The sequence below is a fragment of the Lemur catta genome, chromosome Y (genome assembly GCF_020740605.2).
Source record: "Lemur catta isolate mLemCat1 chromosome Y, mLemCat1.pri, whole genome shotgun sequence".
NCBI lineage: Eukaryota > Metazoa > Chordata > Mammalia > Primates > Lemuridae > Lemur > Lemur catta.
Window position 1 is genome coordinate 3,371,089 of NC_059156.1, and position 16,770 is coordinate 3,387,858.

A 16,770-nucleotide genomic window follows, 5' to 3' on the forward strand; every position below is an offset into this window, starting at 1 on the left:
CACACACACAGAATTATGACTGATAACATACATTTCTGTACACTTGTATAATTTTTGACATATGTATATCAATATACCCATAAATGCAATTAAAAGGGCTGGGCATGGTGTCTCATGCCTACAATCCAGCACTTTGGGAGGTTGAGGCAGCAGGATTGCTCAAGGCCAGGAGTTTGAATGTGCAACATAACAAGGCCCCATCTCTACAAAAATTTAAAACTTAGCCCGGCGTGGTGGTGCACACCTGTTGTCCTTGCTACGTAGGAGGCTGGGATCACCCGAGTCTGGGAGTTTGAAGTTACAGTGAGTTTTAATCATGCCACTGCTATCCAGCCAGGGTGACAGGGTGGCACCCCATCTTAAAAAAAAAAATGCAATTGAAGGAAGACTTGGTATCACTAATCATTTAACATTATCTGTCATATAATTTATCAAATAAGCCTACTCATTCAATAACTCTTATCTACTCTTTGAGGCTTCTCAGAGGGCCAACTGGAAAATTCCAAAGTGAATTCTAGGTTAAAGAGACTTAAATTTAGAATTTGATTTTAATGAAGTTTGTCAAAGATATTAAAAGGCACAAAACACTTCATCAAAACAGAATGACAGTTCACTATCAAATAATGGTCATTTATTTGACCAGAGTGAGAATCAAAAGACCTCAGAAGCAATACAGCAACTTACATGGATGAAAAAACCTTAGCCCCTTAAAAGCTTAGTTCCCATAAGAAATCAAAAACCTAATAAAGAGAACATACAAAATTATACTGGTGAAACGTAAAATCTTTGTTTCTTAGAGCAGCTACCAAAAAGGTGAAGAAAAACTTTCTGCAGTGTGATCGTTTCTCCTCATGGGAAGCTCTTTTAGATCATCTGGAAGTCAAACCTGATGAAAAGGGTTCTTGAACTTAATCAGACACAGGAAGAATGTGTCCAAGGTTATGAGTATAACAATTCTGATGTATCAAAAGAACCCAAGAGTACAAAATCAAATTTCACTGGAGGAGAACATTGCTTTTCTACCCATTTAAGATGGGTATTTCAGTGGCAGGCCACAAGGGCAGAGTTAGTAACTCGGGAGAAAAAAATTGTAAGAGCTGACAAAGTTGAAGGAGAGAGTTATCATCCTAGGCTTTGTCAAGGGGAGAAAAAGCTGAAGGAAATGATGTAAGACCCACAAATCATATGCAGTGAGATACACAGCAAGAGTTGATGAACCTCTGAGATATAAAGCCGAGAAATTTTAAAAGCAAAACTTTACCTCAAGAAATAAAATCACCATTTTAAATGAAGAGCACAGCATTTTTAACCTGACACTAGGGAAATTAAATAACTCTTGGAAAGAAGATAGTTGTTAAAGAAACAGATTTTGGAATTAAAAGTCAAAACCACTTGCAAGTTTGTTAAGAGGAGATCAGTACTTCAAGAAAACCTGTTGTTTTTAAATATAGAGGACCAGACTCTGGTCCTGTATCAGTTGCACCTCTGGCACTGGTGGTTAATCTTTGGAAAAACACATAAATAATTTCATTCCAATCCTAGCCAGTCTGATCACATGTAAAAACTTTCTTCATAAGGCCCACCCTTTATAAATCTTCGCCAATTTGCTTAGACCTGTCATCTTTTTCCAAAACCCCCAGTCTTAGCCCTATACTTTTTCTCTTTAATTTGTAGGTTTTTTTTAATTAATAGATCTAAATATAGTTAGCCTTTTTATAAAATTAAAAAACCAAGAATAAACTTATGCTTATTTAGCAATTTGTTGTAGTTTTCCATCTTATTGGGATATGACGTAGACATTTAATGAGTATCTATTATTTAATTTAACATAACTTTAAGATTTTTAAATTTCATGAAAAGTTTATTTATAAATTTATTTTATTTATAATTACCTGATTTATTTATTTGTAATAACTAGATTACTTGTTAAATTGAGATGTCAGACAGAACTAGTCATTATTTTAAGTTATTTTTTTATTTACCAGTTTTATAGCCTCTTAACAGCAGATGCTTACCTAAAACTTTAAAGGTAAAAATGTGGGTATTCTGTCGATAACTCAGAAGATATAGCGATTTTTACTAAGTTAACAGTATTAAACTAATCTTGTTTTTTAAGTAGTTGCATTTTTTAAAAAGTTCATATTGTTTTAGGCTGGGTTTATAGCTTTATGACCTTACAACATCTAGCAGAGGCAAATGTAAAATTAACTGACCAGTAGACTCAGGGAGCGCGGGGGGGGGGGGGGGGGAGGGGGGGGGGAAGTATGTTGACAATTTTGAAGACATTTAAAATTTTATTTTATCAACAATTTTAAAACCAAATAACTTATCAAATATTTACTTAGGTCATGAGAACTAAAAATAACTGGGGTTAGTGGTGATGATCTATTTAATATGGATGTTCATTTATTTATACCAATTGAGACAAAATTTCTTAAGGGATTTCTGGCTGACTATACCTGACTTTATTATGTAGATACAACATACAACATAACATATGTATTATGTGTAAACACATCTAAATACATACACGTGTGCAGCAATAAAGTTTTACAGCTTTTATTTTAGAATTTTAGTCACGAGATAGTAAAGACATATACTCACTGGTTTATTAAAAAAATAAAAAATACAGTTGGATGTAAGTTATTTTTCTGACAAAATGAGATAAGGCCAAATTTTCAAATTTTTCTTTTATAGGCAATTTTATAAAGTCTGTGGATCAAGTTTTGGGTAAACCAGTTTGAAAACCTTACCAATATATTGGATGAGACCAATAACCCGTTAACTGTGACTGCATTATCTGAGGAGGCTGAAAAGATAAGGGTTATTTCTAACGACATCTGTCCAATATTGTCTTGGACACAATTCTTTGTCCTGAAAGATTAGAAATGTTACCATTCCTCTCAGTATGGGAAAGGGTTCCCATGGGAATGTCATCTTTGCTGTTAAGAAACAGCATGAAGATCAAATTTTTTGAAGTATTATATCTGCTAGTTTTCAAGTGTCAAGGGGGTATACACACAGAAGAGGGGGTCTTCAAATAGCCAGTAATGGTTTTTTGCTGTTGTTGCTGTTTGTTTTTTGGGTTTTAAAAAAAAAATTTAGCCTCAAAATATCCATGAGATATGAACATCTTATCTGGAGTGTATGATCATATATAGTGTGGTCTTTTAGCTTAGCTTTAATAACAACAGACTGTTTGAACGATGTCTGTAATGTTTGAACATGTTACCAGCTGGAGTCCTAGAAAATATCTTGGCATGACTTTGAATTTTAAGAGCCCAGTTTATGGGTGCTCTGGTTTAATGTCAAATGCACAAAAGTCAAATAAAGGCAAGTGCATATGGAAAATAAAGTACATGAGCAACAAGAAGGACAAAAAGCCACCTTTTCCAACTGAAGAGAAGAGGAAAACTCCCTTCACTGAGTCCTCAACCCAAGGGGAAAATCCCTTTACCTATACCCGCACAGCTGAGGTCTGCCAGAAGAGTCCTCCCTAACAGATCTCCCAAGCAAAGCGGAAAGATCCTTCTCAGGAAAGAGGAAAGATCCCTCCCTACCTAGGTCCCAAATAAAACAGAATTTGGCCCAAATCAGGAGTACAGTCCAAGAGAGACTCACAGGGGGAAAAGAGGTGACCCACAGAAGCAGCGGGACTCAGAGGGCCCCAGTGCATGTACCTCACCCCATAGTTCCAAGGCCTGGTGATTTTCTCTTAGATGAATCAGCTCTGGAATCCCATTTCTGACACCAAGTATGTCAGAGTCAAATAAAGTACAGAGACAAGTCTCTGAAAATAAAATGTTGTCCTTGAAAAGAAAGAACAGCAATTCAGGGCATACGTGCAGAAGAGGTGGTCTTTGGTATATGGGTGTGTCAAAAGAGCAAAGAGGTTGGCAGGTTTGTAAAAAGGAGAAATGTTACCTATTGTTCTTTGAGAATGTTCATTGGCACCAGTAAGGTTTGGCAGAACTGGCAAGTTTTGAAGGGTGCCTGACGGATAATTGGTAAAACTGTTCTTAGAGTCACAGCAGGTTGTTTCAGTAGCCATTAGGTAAACTTGGCTTCAGGTTGCCATAGGCAGTTTCAGCAGAGAATTACATTCTTGGAGCAATGTTATGTGCCCTGAGCAATGTTTTTGCCCCTTGTCTCTTGACTCTGTTTCAGTTAGGGGTGACAAGAATAACGCAATTCATATGACTGACTTTCACAGCTCCCTAGTTGTGCTTTTTAAAATTAATTAATTATTTTTATTTGTAAGTTGTTTTTTATTTTTATTTTGTGGGGGAGGGAGTTTGTGGAGAAGGCCTCGGGAGATTTGAAACACCTAATATAAAATACTGTTATTCAGAATGTGTATATAAATAACAAAGGAAAAGACAGTCTACAGTAAAAGGGACAATAGCATGCAAAACGTGTACAGAAAGAGAGTACCTGAAATTTTGAAAAAGTGTCAAACTGACTCATAATAAGAGAAGTTATTTTGAGTAACCAAGAGCACATTAACACAAAAAACATTTGTTTACATTGCACTCACAAGGTGGTAGGGAAATAAACACTCTGAAAAAGTGTACTGCAGTGTATGTGCTACCAGATAGGCTATTCTTTGAGTCTCTTTCATTTCCTAGTCTTGCCTTCCCCACCAACACACTCCTGCACCTCCCTGCCCCCTGTGTTTTATCTGTTTTTTTTTTATTATTATACATATACTCCTAATGCCATTTCTTTTTTATTTCCTATATCCTTTTCTAATGTTCACTTATCTTTGACCTACTAATTACTTCCAATCACTAGTCTAGCACTGATCTTTTAATCTGTTGTTAACCGTGAATCTGTGTGCTAAATGTTTCTTATGTCCTGACACATTGTTTAAGGCATCTTTGTACAAAGAAGTCTCAGTTTTTACGTAAACACACATACTTTTTTTTTTTTCCTGATGGCCGGTTTGTGTAAAGCTCCCTTTTAATGTTTTTGTTCGTTAATTGATTTTGCTTCTCTTGACCTCCTTATATTTCTATGTTAATGTTAGGATTATCTTCTTCTACCCACAAAAGTTTCATTGCTATCTCAGTTTCAGTTAGTGTTGCCTTAAATTAATGGATTGCTTTTATTAGAACTGCCATCTAAATACCCTTTGAGTGACTTCAGCCATGAATCTGGTGTGTCTCTTCATATCTGTACCTTCTGGCCCAAAGGCTATCTTGATCAACATTTTTAAGTAAGATCTGTAGCCTTCTGCCAAGTATGGAAAGAATAGTTCCCAGACTATGAGGGGAAGAAAACAGACCTGGGGGTTCCAACCACCCATTGTTCATGTTTTCAGACAATTCTCCACTCATCCCTGTGCTCAGTAACTCTGGAACCCCTGTCCAAGTGCTGTTCACTTCAGCATTCTTAGCATGCTTCTTTGGCTTTAGCTTTCTCTTCTCTGCTAAATCAGCTAGCCATTATTTTTTTGTCATCCCTCTTACAAACGTCTGTGTTTGCAATCAGCATCTATGGCTTCCATTTCTATTCTCTGTGTACTTGTGAGTTTAACTCATTTTTATAACAACATTGGCATCTTGGTGGCATTTCTGGCAGGAACATATGTATATTATTGAATCCACCATGATGAAGTGGAAGAATTGCCAATGGCTTGTTTTCTCATCTCAGAATTTGTCTACTTCCCGCCCCCATTTCTTCTTCCACAGAGCTGCCTCGATGTAATATAACCTTGGAGAAACCCCATGCTTGGTCATGATTTTTTTTTTTTTTCAGAGCACCCCTGTAGGGCTGCAAGTGTGACTTTTGACTTTAAGTAGTTTAGATGGTAAGACTTGGGGGTAAATCCAAAATAATTTATTTAAGCAAGCAAGACCTCAGTGTGACTGATACCTCAATGGCAGTCAACTGTTGAGCACTGCATTCACATAACTGAATTTAAACAGGCAAGGAAATTATTTTTAAGATAGCAGTGTACTTTGTGTTTTAAATTTCCTTCCTTCAAACCCTCTTCTGATAACATTTTTAATGTTTGCTTTCTCTGCTAAAGAAAGCACCTCATGCTAACATAGACTGATGTTATAGTGTGAATGGACATCTTAATTACCCTGATGGAAGAAACATTCTCATAGGAACCTGTGGTTAAAACATGTTACTCACATCAGAGACTAAACATTTTAGGGGCAGATCTCTATTCAGATTCTCCTTGCTAACTCCCTGGGCTCTCTGTCCCTGTGGCTTGGTAGGGCTTCTTGTCTGGGGGCTGTCTCTAGGAAATGTTAGCAAACTCACTACTCACTCATTTTTTGTGTATTAAAAGTGTGCACCAATAAAATGTGTCCATTGATCTGCATTTGTATGTCTACCGTATCAGTACACACCTGATGCTCTGTGATGTCTCAAAATCACTGTCAGTCACCACCACAGCCCTGGAAATTTACCACTCCAGTCTCACAACGCTGATAAAAATACAGATGGAGTTTTTTCACCATCAACTGAAACTGAATCATAAACACCCTTATGAAGTGTTTCATTACAAATGCTGCTGAAGTGTTTTTTGTTTGTTTGTTTTTAATGCCAGCACCACTGCTCCTTGGATTGTGTGGCAATGAGCAATATGTTAATATTCTGACCTAACAACATGAGTGAACCAAAGAAGAAAAATATCAGGTGAGCTCCCAGAGATCATTTGTTTTTTTTTTTTTTACATTTGCTTTTTAATTGACCAGTACAAATTATATATATTTATGATGTGCAACATGATGTTCTGATGTATGTGTTCACTATGTACCATATGCATTATATCACATATTTATCACATTTATGTGGTGATATATCTACATTTATATATCTACTGTCTTACCAATTTTCAAGTATGCAATATATTGTTATGAACTGTGGTCACCCCGTTGTGCAAGAGATCTCTTGAATGTATTCCTCCTGCCTAATTGAAGGTTTAAATTTAAAAATTAAAAATTTTAGTGGACAAATACTGGAAATGTTAACAGGGTACATTGTGATGTTTTGATGTATGTATACATTGTGGAATGTTTCCATCAAGCTAATTAGCCTATCCATCCCCTCTTATACTTATCATTTTTTATGGTGAGAACATTTAAAATCTATTCCTTTTGCAATTTTGAAATGTACTTTCCTCATTCTAGCCAGCATGCTGTGTAGTAGGTCTCTAAAACTTATACCTCCTGTCTAACTGAAACTTTGACCAACCTCTGCCCATTCTCACCAACACTGGTGAGATTCCACCAGCCACCATTCTACTCTCTACTTTTATGAGTTCAACATTTTTATAATTGATGCTCCCTTCACTCTCTTTCTCTGCAAACATTCATGGTATCTTATGTAAGATGTGGATCTCCTGGGCTTCATAAGAATGTAACCATTTGTCCCTCTGCCCACTCCCCTCCCCCTTTTTCTCACTATGCGCCCTCTCCTCCTTAAATACTGAAGTTCCCAAATCTCTGGTTAGAAAAAAACAGTCACAGTACATCTGTAGCTTCTGGTTTTTCCTGGGTGTGTCCTCAACCTTTGGCTTAATAAACCTCCATTGATTGAGTTCTTTGCTTCCATCGCTTATTTTGGGCTGCTGTACTTACCTTATCTTCTTCCTGAAGGCAGTTGCCAGGAAGAATCTATGTGGATGAAGTGTGAAACTTTCCCTCTAGGAGCTGAGGTAGACAGGAGGTATGCAAATAGGTGGTCAGACTCAAAATTTCTCAGACCGTGGTATGTGTAGAATGACATGTATCAGTCTCTCCAAAAAGGGGAAGAATTGGAACAAAGGGGAACCATTGTAGTTACTGCCGTAAGTAAGCTGACAGTTAATACATTCTTATCTCCAGAAACCTGGGGTCTGCTTTCAGGATTAATCAAATAAATGTTGATATTACAAACATATTATCTATATTTGAACACACCGAAAGAAAACATACCTATGACCCTAAGACCCACACACAATACAGGGAAAGGAAGAACACAAGAAAAGAAATAAGTATAGCATTGTTTAGCAGTGAATAAGTGCAGATGTCTTTTTTATACAATGTCTTTTGTTCTTTTGGGTAGATGCCCGGTAGTGGGAATCCTGGATCAAATGGTAATTCTACTCTGAGTTCTTTGAAGTAACTCCATATTGCTTTCCACAGAGGTTATATTAGTTTGCAGTCCCACCAGCAGTGTAGTATCTCTCCACATCCACATCAACATCTGTTGTTTTGGGACTTTTTGAGAAAGGCCGTTCATCACTGGGGATAAGTGATATCTCATTGTGGGTTTGATTTGCATTTCCCTGATGATTAGAGATGCTGAGCACTTTTTCGTAGGTTTGTTGGCCATTAGTCTATCTTCTTTTGAGAAGTTTCTGTTCATGTTCTTTGTCCTGAACTCATTTTTGTTTTAAATGCTCAGTAGTCAATGAGCCAAAAGGGGGAAAAAAAAATCTCATTCTCTTCACAATTCCTGACATGAATGGCTGCCGGGAAGAAGCAATGAGGAAAACTGTTTACCCAGTGCTTAAATTGCAAAAGCACTGATCATCAGTAGATGATAGGATACCGATTTTTATTCCATCCCCTTCCCCACTTTCTTTTTGAGAGAGAGGGAGACTTGTATTTTATTGCATGACTTTCTTTTTGAGGTTTGTGAAAGTTGATTACAGAAAACAGAGTTATTCATGTCATACCCAACTAAAATGGAGTCGGGTGGTCATGGGGAAGTGCGCCCAGGTCACGTACACCTGTTCTAGAAACTGTTTTTGGAACTCAACAGAAAAATCACACAGACCTACTTGTAACTTTAAGATTATGTTCTACCTAGTAACTAACTCATCATTCAGAACTCGTCAGCTCCTGCAAGACACTGCTGGCATCAATGAACTTTCTTTCAAAACAACTTATGTGATCTTCCTCCTTTCCCCAGTAAAACCCCAGCCTTTCTCTCTGTTCTTCAGACACACCTAGAGGATATCCTGGTCTGTGTGTTCCAAAGTGCAATTCTTGTATGTTGCCAAATAAGCTCTTTGCTTGCAGATTGATCTCTTTATATTTCAGGTAGAATTCACACAGCACAAAACTAACCATTTTAAAGAGCACAATTCAAGTGGCACTTAGCATATTCACAATGTTGTGCAGCCAGTAACTCCCTGTTTTTATCCCTTTCTGCCTGATGGTTGGCAAACACTAGTCAGCTTTCCATCTCTATGGATTAACATGCTTTGGAAGTTTCAAATAATTGGAATCAAACCATTAGCGGTGGCTGGTGGCTGGTTTCTTTCCCTTAGCACATTGCTTTCAAGGCTCATCCATGTTGTGGCACGTATCCATACTTCATTCCTTTTTATTGCATTATAATTTATTGCATTCTTATCCCATTTTTCTTCCCTTCTTAAGGTAAAATTCAGAAAACATAAAAGTTAACCATTAACCACTAACCATTTTAAAATATGCAATCACTGTCACTTCACTAGTGAGTAATGATATTGAGCTTTTTTTTTTTATCCGCTGCGTGTTGTATCTTCTTTGGAGAAATGTTTATTCCATATGGGTTTTTTGTTTGTTTGTTTTTTGGTTCGTTTATTCGTTTTTTGTTTGTCCCTTGCCTGTTTGGTTTTTTTGCCCACGTGTTAACTGGGCTGTTTGTTGTTTTGTTACTATTTGTAAGAGTTGTTTATATATTCTGGAGACCAGATGCTTATCAAGTATATGAGTTGTAAATGCTTCCTCACGTTTTGTGGGTTGTCTTCTCACCCTCTTGAAGGTGTCTTTTGATGCATTTTTCAATTTTAATAAAGTCCAACTTATCTATTGTTTTAAATTTTATTGATTCTGCTTTGGTGTCATATCTATGAAATCAAAGTCACAGCCAAGGTCACAAAGTATTGTTCCCATATTTTCTGCTAAGAAGTTTAAAGACTGCCACTTACAACTTGGTCTTTGGTCCCATTTTGTATTAGTTTAAAAAAAAAACAATTTTATTTTAAAAGTTATCCTGATGCTATTTTAAATGAAATTGTTTTTAAAATTTTATTTCTGACTTTTTTCCACTAATACAGGGAATTGTACATGTCAAATTTGTATTCTGCAAATTTGCTGGAGTCATTTATTAGTTCTCATAGATTTTTTTGTTGTTGTTGTTGTATTTTGTTTGTTTGTTTTTGGTCTCTGCTGGATTCTTTAAGATTGTCCATAAATACACAGTACAGGATTCTATGGTCTATAGAATAGAGATAGTTTTACTTCTTCCTTTCAGTATGGATATCTTTCATTTATTCTCTTGTCAAATTGCTCTCGCTAAAATTTCTAGTACAATGTGGAAAACTGAAAAGATTTAAAAAAAAAAAAAGGGAAGAAAGGAAAGGAAAAGAAAAGAAAACTGGTGAAAGTGGGCATCCCTGTCTTGTAGGTAAAGGACCTCTATAAAGAGAACTATGAAACGCCAAGGAAGGAAATTGCAGAACACGTAAATAAGTGGAAATCCATACCATGCTCATGGATTGGAAGAATTAACATTGTTAAAATATCTATACTACCCAAAGCAATCTATAGACTCAATGCAATTCCTATTAAATTACCAACATCGTTTTTCACAGATTTAGAAAAAATAATTATACACTTTGTATGGAATCAGAGAAGACCCCGTATAGCAAAAGCAATCTTAAGCAATAAAAACAAAATGGGAGGTATTGATTTGCCAGACTTCAAACTATGCTACAAAGCTGTGGTTCTTAAAACTGCCTGGTATTGGCACAAGGGCAGGGACACAGACCAGTGGAACAGAACAGAAAACCCAAATATAAAACCATCCTCATATAACCATCTAATCTTTGACAAAATAGACAAAAACATACTCTGGGGACAAGAGTCCCTATTCAATAAATGGTGCTGGGAAAACTGGATAGCCACATGTGGAAGACTGAAACAGGACCCACAGATTTCGCCTCTCACAAAAATCAAATCATGGTGGATAACAGATTTAAACCTTAAATGGGAAACGATTAGAATTCTAGAAGGAAATGTAGGAAAGACTCTTACAGACATTGGTCTAGGCAAAGAATTTATGAAGAAAACCCCTAAGGCAATCACAGCAACAACAAAAATAAACGAATGGGACCTGATTAAATTAAAAAGCTTCTGCACAGCCAAAGAAACAGTCACGAAAATAAATAGACAGCCTACAGAATGGGGAAAAATTTTCACATACTACACATCAGATAAAAGACTGATAACAAGAATCTATTTAGAACTCAGGAAAATCAGCAAGAAAAAATCAAACAATCCTATGAAAAAATGGGCAAATGACATGAATAGAAATTTTTCAAAAGAAGATATAAGAATGGCTAAAAAACGTATGAAAAAATGCTCAACATCCCTAATCATCAGGGAAATGCAAATCAAAACCACAATGAGATACCACTTAACACCGGTGAGAATGGCCTTTATCAAAAAATCCCAAAACAACACATGTTGGCGTGGATGCGGAGAGACAGGAACACCCCTACACTGCTGGTGGGAATGCAAACTAGCGCAACCCCTACGGAAAGCAATATGGAGATACCTTAAACGGAATCAAGTAGACCTACCATTCGATCCAGCAATCCCATTATTGGGCATATACCCAGAAGAACAAAAGTCATTCTTTAACAAAGACACCTTTACCTGAATGTTTATAGCAGCACAATTCACAATCGCAAAGATGTGGAAACAACCCAAGTGCCCAACAATCCACGAATGGATTAGTAAACGGTGGTATATGTATGCCATGGAGTACTACTCAGCCATAAGAAATAACGATGATACGACATCTCTTTGTTTCTCCTGGAGAGAGCTGGAACCCATTACATTAAGTGAAGTATCCAAAGAATGGAAAACCAAGCATCACATGTACTCACCAGAAAACTGGTTTCCCTGATCATCACCTAAATGCACATCGGGGAAGGATACCAATTGGATATCAGACTGGGATGGGGGGTGGGGGGAGGGGATGGGTGTATGCCTACATGATGAGTGCGTTGCACACCCTCTGGGGAATGGTCATGCTTGAAGGTGCTGACTCGGGGAGGTGGGGGGGGGGAGGAGATGGAGGTATGACTACATGGTGAGTGCCAGGCGCACTGTCTGGAGAATGGACATGCTTGGGACTCTGACTCAGGGGGATGGGCGGGACATGGACAATGTATATGACCTGAACTTATGTACCCCCATGATGAGCTGAAATAAAAAAAAAAAAGAAAGAAAGAAAATGTTCAGTGTTTCACCACTGAGTACAATCTTAGCTGTGGGTTTATCATAAATGCCCTGTATCAGGTTGAGAAAGTTCCCTTCTATTACTAATTTGCTGAGGGCATTTTGTTGTTGTTTTTTCTTTTTTTTAATTCTACAATGTAGGTTGTGCAAAATGTTTGTTCTGCATCAACTGAGATCATTGTGTGGGACGTTCTCCCCTTCATTGTATTAATATGGTGTATTACAGTGATTGATTTTTAAATATCGATCCAACTTTGCATTCCCACATGGTCATAGGGTACAATCCTCTTAATAGGCCTCTGGGTTTGTTTTGTGCATGTTTTGCTCAGGAAGTTTGCATCATAGGGACATTGGATAATAGATCACTTTTCTGGTGATGTCTCCATCTGGCTTTGCTTTCAGGGCAGCGCTGGTGTCATACAATGAGCTTGGAAGTGTTCCCTCATGTTCTGTATTTTGGAAGGGCTTCAGAAGGGCTGGTGTTAGTTCTTTCTTTAAATATTTGGTATAATTTTCCAATAAAGCCTTCTGGTCCTGGGCTTTTCTTTCTTGGGAGGTTTTGGACTACTGATTCAGCCTCTTTACTTGTTGTAGGTCTGTGTGCCTTTCTATGTTATGGGTCTAAGGTTTCCTACTCTGGAGTCAGTTTTGATAGTTCATGTGTGTCTAGGAATCTATCCATTCCATCTGGCTTGTTTAATTTGTTGATGTTTAATTGTCCATGGTGTTCTCTTACAATCCTTTTTATTTCTGTAAGGCTGATCATAATGCCCTCCCCCACTTCATGTCTGATTTTAGTAATCTGAGTCTTCTCTCATTTTGTCTTAGTCGGTCTGGCTAAAAGTTTGCTAATTTTTGTTAGTTTTTTTTAAAGAACCAACTTCTGGTTCATTGATTCTGTTGTATTTTCATCTTCTCTTCTGTGCACCTCTGCTCCAATATTTTATTACTTTCTTCCTTCTGGGAGCGTATGGTTTAGCTTGTCCTTATTCAGCTTGCATGTTAGGTGTAGAGTTAGGTTATTGATTTGAGGTTCTACTTCCTTTTAATACAATCCTTTGCCAGGACTTCCTTCGCTACACAACATCCCAAAGCTGTCTTGTCCTAAGTCTTCATTCTTCTCGTCTCTTCTTCCTGTAGGTGACAACAGCTGATCTTGTGGCCTGCAACACCCTAAGTGTATTTCATAGAACTTATAATTACCTGGAGTTGCTGATAAAATACTCCTCTCTTTTCTGAGTACACTACTTATCTGCATCAGGCCATATTGTCTTCACGGGCTTCAATCAAAACAAGGAAGCACAGCAGACTGAATGCCAAAGCACACATGAGAATCTGGTGGTCTTCTCTCAAGCCAGAAATGAAAGAGGCTCTCAGAAATTTCAAGCAATGCCATTCCTCTCACTGATTTTTTGGTTGGAGAACGGCTTTCATTTTACTTATTTAAAAGAGTCATGTGTCTAAAGGGTTTATTACTGCTATTTTTAAATGAGTAATTAAATAAATATTTTGAAATCCTGTCAGTTTTAATTGTCAATATGGTAAATTTCAATTTATAATCTTCCAAAACAAGAGCTCTCCAGGGTCTAATCCAGGGAGTTCTCCTCTACCCACCAAGCTGGTACCACCAGGGATCTGCAAGAGTCACAATATTACTGGCCTTTGGGCACCACTAGGGCTGATACAGCTGCAGTGACCAGGGACTTACACCACAGCACTCAATTCCCTTCGAATATCCGGAAAGCCTTCTTAGGAAGGATGACTTCAAACAAGCCCAGGCTGCAAAGATTAAAAGAAATACCTTACTCTTCAGTGCTCAGACGCTGACAAACATTTACAGGCATCAAAAACACCCAGGAAAACATGACCTCACCAAATGTGCTAAATAAGATACCAGTCACCAATCCTGGAATGCTGAAGATATGTGACCTTACAGACAAAGAATTCCAAATAGCTGTCCTGAAGAAGCTCAGTGAACCTCAAGACAGCACAGAGAAGGAATTCAGAAGCCTATCAGAGAAATTTAACAAAGAGATTTGAAATGATTTTAAAAAAAAATCAGGCAGAAATTCTGGAGTGGAGGAATTCAATTGACAAGCTGAGAAATACCCTCACTGGTAGTGTTGATGAAGCAGAAGAAAGGATTGAGCTTATTGAGCTTGAAGACAGGCTATTTGAAAATAGATGGTCAGAAGAGAAAAAAAGAAAACAGAACAAAAAGGAATGAAGTATATCTACGAGATCTAGAAAACAGCATCAAAAGGGCAAATCTAAGAGTTGTTGGCTGTGCAGAGGAGGTAGAGACAGACACTGGGGTAGAAAGGTTATTCAAAGAAATAATAACAGAGATGTTTTTCCCAAACCTAGAAAAGATAGCAATATCCAGGTACAAGAAGGTCAGAGAACACCAAACAGATCTAACGCTAACAAGACTACCTCGAGGCATTTCATAACCAAGCTCCCAAAGGGCACAGATAAAGAAAAGGTCCTAAGGGAAGTAAGAAAAAAGAAAAACAAAAATATCATGTGAAGGACCTACAATGTCTGGCAGCAAGCAGACTTCTCAGTGGAAACCTTACAGGCTATGAGAGAGTGGCATGACACATTCAAAGTGCTGAAGGAAAAGAACCTTAACCATAGAATACCATACATACCCTGCAACAATATCCTTCAAACATGAAGGAGAAAATAAAGACTTTCACAGACAAACAAAAGGTGAGGGATTTCATCAACAAGAGACCTTCCTACAAGAAATGCTAAAAGGAGTTCTTTACTCTGAAAGCAAAAGGATGTTAACAAACAATAAAAAAAAATCTGGAGGTATTCAACTACTGGTAACACTAAGGACACAAGTACAGAATACTCTATGGCTGTAATTGTGGAGTATAAACCGCTTATACCATAGGTAGGAAGACTAAAACACAACCTCTTCTATAGCAACTGCAACAACTTTTTGAGAGATAGCTAGTATAAAGAGACATACATGGAAACAATAAAAAGTTAAAAGGTTGGGGCGGGTATAGAGTTAAAGGGTAGAATTTTGGTTAGATTTCTCTTTGCTTGTCTATTTGTTTGTTGATTTGTTTGTAAGCAGAGTTGTCATATGTTTAAAATAACTGGTTAAAATATATTTTTGGCAAGCCTCATGGTGACCTCAAATAAAAAAGCCTACAGCAGGTACACAAAAAAATAAAAAGCAAGAAATTAAAACACAGAGAGAAAATCACTTTTAACAATGGAAGACAGGAAGGAAGGGAGAAAGAAAAAGAGGACCACAAAACAACCAGAAATCAGATAATGACATGGCAGCACCAAGTCCTTATCTATCAATAATATCATTGAATGTGAGTGGACTAAACTCTCCAATCAAAAGCCATAGAGTGGCTGAATAGATAGTAATAATTAAAAAAAGAAAAACAAAGAAACAAACAAACAAAAAGCAAGACCCATTGTCTGCAAGAAACACACTTAGCCTATAAAGACACACACAGACAGAAAATAAAGGGATGGAAAAAGATATACCATGCAAATGGAAACTAAAAAAGAGCAGGAGTAGCTATGCTTCTGTGAGATAAAATAGATTTCAAGACAAAAACTGTAAAAAGAGATGAAGAAGGTCATTATATAATGATAAAGGGGTCAATTCAGCAAGAGGATATATAACAATTCTACATATATACGCATACGCACCCAACCCTGGAGCACCCAGATATATAAAGCAAATATTATCAGAGCTAAAGAGAGAGATTGACCCCAACACAATAATCACTGGAGACCTAAGCACTCCACTTTCAGCATTGGACAGATCATCCAATGACTGAAAATCAACAGAGAAACATTGGACTTAATCTGCCCTACAGACCAAATAGGTACTTACAGAACATGTCATCGAACAGCTGCAGAATACATATTCTTCTCCTCGGCTCATGGATCATTCTCAAGGATAGACCCTATGTTTGGCCCAAAAGTAAGTCTTAAAGAATTCAAGAAAATTGAAATCATACCAAGTATTTTCTCTGACCACAATGGAATAAAACCAGAAATCAATAACAAGAGGATCTCTGGGAACTCTACAAACACGTGGAAATTAAACACTACGCTCCTGAATGACCAGTGAATCAATGAAGAGATTAAGACGGAAATTCAAAAATTTCTTGAAACAAATGACAAATGACCCAACATATCCACATCTAGGGGATACTGAAAAAGCAGTAAGTAGTAAGAGGAAAATTTATAGCAATAAGCGCCTACGTCAAAAAGGTAGAAAATCTTCAAAACAACCTAATGATGCATCTCAAAGCATTGGAAAAACAAAAGGAAACCAAACCCAAAATTAGTCGTAGAAAAGAAATACTAAAGATCAGAGCAGAAACAAATGAAATTGAATCCTGAAAGCCTTCCAGGGTCCTCCAAAACTCTCCTCATTATGAAGGGGCCTAGAGATAAAAACGTTGAGGACTGTAGGCCCAAGGATAAGAAATCTTATATGTTCACCCAGTAGTATCACAGTATTAGTTAAATTATCCCCGGT

The 16,770-nt window shown here is 37.2% G+C and overlaps 1 protein-coding gene across 2 annotated transcripts in view; it reads left to right on the forward strand.

The window, feature by feature from the left end:
• LOC123629050 (F-box-like/WD repeat-containing protein TBL1X) overlaps nucleotides 1-16,770 on the forward strand; it is a 1,209,717-nt gene that overhangs the window by 572,404 nt on the left and 620,543 nt on the right. The gene's annotated exons all lie outside the window — the stretch shown is intronic.